The sequence below is a fragment of the Mus musculus genome, chromosome 16 (assembly GCF_000001635.26).
Source record: "Mus musculus strain C57BL/6J chromosome 16, GRCm38.p6 C57BL/6J".
In the NCBI taxonomy this organism is placed as follows: Eukaryota; Metazoa; Chordata; class Mammalia; order Rodentia; family Muridae; genus Mus; species Mus musculus.
The window spans coordinates 51,714,024-51,718,295 of NC_000082.6; positions in this window are offsets into that span (position 1 = coordinate 51,714,024).

Below are 4,272 nucleotides of genomic sequence, written 5' to 3' on the forward strand. Positions count from 1 at the left end.
TTACTTATAGATATGTATATGTTTCAATTATACAACCAATTGGTGTGTTATCCATGAAGGAAGACTTTTTCTCTTCCTACTCAAGGGAGAAGTATATGAGAAGATTTAGAGGAGGAAAGAGAAAGGAATAAATGAAATAATTGTATTATAATCGCAAAAAACAAAAGAATTTAAAAAAAAGAACAAATTACAGTCTGGGTGAAAAAACAACAGAAATAGAAAGTGTACATTGGTGAAAATCTGTAAAGCTATATAACTTGCATGAGTAAGTTTGGATTTGTTATGAAATGCAGAGAGTTTTGCCAAGCAAGTATGTGTGCATGTTTTCTATCTGCAGAATCTTAAATGTGATGCCCCATCAGTTAACTTCTGTGCTGCTGCTGCTGCTGCTTTGCAAGGATAATCTCTATAGTGCTCTTTTCAGAGACACAGAGAAGACTAATTTTTCTCAAACACAGAGAGAAAGAGAGAGAGAGAGAGAAAGAGAGAGAGAGACAGAGACAGAGAGACAGAGAGACAGAGAGAGAGTGAGAGAGAGAGAGAGAGAGAGAGAGAGAGAGAGAGAGAGAGAGAGAGAGAAAGAGAACAGCGCCAAATACCCACAGATTGTTTCATTCTTACTAAATTAAATACCTAAAATGTGTTTTCTTTTTGCATGTAAACAAAAGGGTACTACAGAAAACTGAAAAGTAACCACTTCTTTATTTGTATCTTGTATTTGAGCCATCCTTTCAGTCCTTGAGTTCTCCATTGTATCACACAAAGAAACAAGAGAAACTATTTGCTGTAAAGTGTAAATCTAAAAGCATTCCTTAGTTTTCATAGAAGGAACAAGCCGGTGGAATTTGCAACCAATTGGAGAAACAGATCAAGGGCAACAGTTTCCCACCTTGCCCTTCATCTTGCATCTTAGCATCCATTTGCCCCCTGAAGCATATATCTGACTTTCCCACTAAGAAATTCATTCTAAGACTGCCTCAGGGTTTACCTGAAAGTACTCAGGATGTTATTTATAACTAACTGTTAATTACAGCTCCTCTATAGTGTTAGGATTTCTCATTGACATGATTATTTTTATTGCTTTTGTTTTGTTTTTGTTTTTGTTTGCCTTTTTTTGTTGTTTGGTTTTTTTGTTTGTGTGTTTGTTTGTTTGTTTTTTGTTTGCCTTTTGATTATTTGACAGAAGCTCTAGAATACTGGTTGGTTGTCTCAGTTAGGGTTTACTGCTGTGAGCAGATACCATGATTAAGGCAACTCTTTCAAAGGGCAACATTTAACTGGGGTTAGCTTACAAGTTCAGAGGTTCAGTCCTTTATCATCAAGGTGGGAACATGGCAGTGTCTAGGCAGGCATGGTGCAGGAGCAGCTGAGATGTCTACATCTTCATCTGAAGGCTGCTAGAAGAAGACTGGATTCCAGGCAGATAGGATGAAGGTCTTAAATCCCACAGCCCTCAGTGACACACATACTCCATGAAAGCCACACCCCTAACTGTGCCACTCCCTGGGTCACCCATATACAAACCATCACTGTAGTTTTCTGTTTTAGATACCAAATATAGTGCATTGAAAATTGTAGCAGTATCTTGATATTTTGTAAAACATTATTCTCTAAATTCTTGTTTGTTTGTTTGTTTGTTTGTTTGTTTTTATTGCTTTGGGCCTTTAATTCCTGACTCTCCTAAAGATGGTCTGATTCCGGATGCTGAAATCTCCAATTTTGTCATGTGGATAAAAGAAGACAGTTTCTAAGCATTCAGATATCTGAACTTCACTGAGGAGTGTTAGCTGTATGGATTCTGTTTTCTGTGTGACAGTGAACTCTAAAATGAGACCATAAGCACTGGTACTGCTTTAGTACTTCTTCTCTCCTGTCCTGGCACTGTTCCATTCTTGTTTTTCCTGTACACGTCTGTGTCTATGAAGCCGTTCACTCTACTTGGAGTTTTCTCAATTTTAGGTATGAGGATGGGGTGAAAGTGTATATGGACAACAAAGGTACATAAATACTTTGGGTTTGAAAAGTGCTTCAAGGGCACTTCAATAGTATCACTAAATAAATTTAATTTCCTTTTGTATATTCTTCATTTGTGTGTTCTAGTTTCCTTGGCTCCATATCTATTTTCTAGGCTTTCACCAAATAGTATCTATTTGCACTATGTGAGGCCTGACACACTCCCACCCACGGTTATTATGGTGGGAAAACAGTTTGTGTGGACTGCACCATTAATCCATTAATGTTCAACCAAGTTGATAGAAAGGGCAACAGAATTTTTTTTTGTTTCTCCAGGAGGCCAAGAGTGCAAAATTATTATGATTGTTAGTTCCTTATTAGATGTCTCAGAGACATTCTTTCTTCTGGAATCTAGTTGTTACAGTCTGGAAATCATCTTTGTCCCTTGGCATACATATGCTAATAGACCTCATTGTCACAGGCTTTCTCCTCTATGCCTCACAACCTGTCTTCCCATGTAGATGTCTATCTCTGGCTCTTCTCTATTTATAAAACCTCTTGCCATATTGAATTAGGAATGAAAACAGATAAAGACAGTCACATTTTGAGGATCCAAGAAGGGAATGAAATTTTAGAATGTGCTATTTATTCAAGGTACATTGAGATGACCAATCACAATATCGAACTTCCTGGATACAGCATTAGCTATTTTGGCATCTGCTCTGAGAATTTATTCATGAAAACAAATTTGGGGAATATTCCTTTTTACTTGGACCTCCAGGTTAAATTTGCCCTGAAGTCTTTTTTAGAACTAACTTTAAGTGAATTGGGTGAATATAAAGAGAAAAAGAGATCTTTATAATACAAAAGGATGGAAAAGGACATTAGAATAAAGAGTTGGCATTCCTCAAACTCTGAGCAGAAACTATAAATTCTTGTTTGTCAGTGAACCTTGACTAGGTTTCGTTTGACTAGGCTCAAATATGCTGGAGCACAGATTTCATCACTTCGACCCATACATTGATTTTATTTCCATTGCAGATATACTCAAAAGTGACAAAGGTAGGGCATATGGCAATTCTATTTTTAATTCTACAGGAAGCCAGAAAAGTGGGGGAAATAGAGATATATTGGACAACTTGTACAAACATTGAACTATAAGGTACACAATTCCTCAGTTTATGGCAAGTTTGAATCTCAAGGGAGTAAATGAGAGGAAGACATGTGTAAGTTAAATATACCTATTTGTTGTTGTTGTTGTTGTTGTTATCATATGGTTTTAGAAAAAGGGTTTCTCTGTGTAACACCTGCTGTCCTGAAAGTTACTCTCTAGACCAGGCTGGCTTCAACTCAAAGATATGCCTGACTGTCCCCTGAGTGCTTGAATTAAAGGCATGTGCCACCATTGCCTGGCCCATGCCCATTATTGTTCATACCAACTTTTAAGATGTACAGGTAGCATAGAACTCATCATTGCAGAATACCTTAAAAGAGTGAGAATAGTATCATGGGATACATATGTAAAACCTCAGAGACATAGGACTGGACTCTAGATCTGAATTCAGGAAACTCCACACATTATGTGGCCATGTGGTAGAGCTGCCAATCTGGAAAATACTAAATATTTAAGGATATCTACCCACTGGGATATAGATGGATCTCAGACCCTACTGTTTCCATTAGTTTCTGCTCAGGATTCGTTCTTCACGCCAGTAGCTTTTTATTTCCTGGAGGCACATACATGTGAGATAGAGGATTGCACTCTTCAAAGAACAAATAACTTTGAGTGCAAAGTATGCAGAAATGAAAGGAACGTGGCCTCGCAGGGAAGGCAAGTGACTCTACAAAGCTTGTTTCTTTTGTACTCTAGATCTGTTCTGTTCAATTATATATATATATATAATACACACATGTTTATATATGAAAAATACACACAAAATATCATCTTTTATCTTGGCCTTAAACCTTGTAACTTTAAATTTTCTAATTGTAAATAAATATACTCTGCCAGGATAGGTTTCAAAATATTTATTTGGGTGCCCACACATACATAAATGGTATTAGGATACACTTCCAGGGTCATGACATTGTTTGACATAGCACGATGACCCATTCCACATAAATGCTTGCTGGCCTGTGTTATGATTCTGATAGAAATATACAATTAGATAGCAAATTACATTATACATGTAGGCCATCCTCTATTTATAAGCAGACGATAGTGTTTACAAATAATGCAACCATCTTTTCAGTGCCAGTGTGAGTTCATGGCCTCAGATGTTAAGCAGTACCTTTCAGCTATTAAATAGCCAGTCCCTA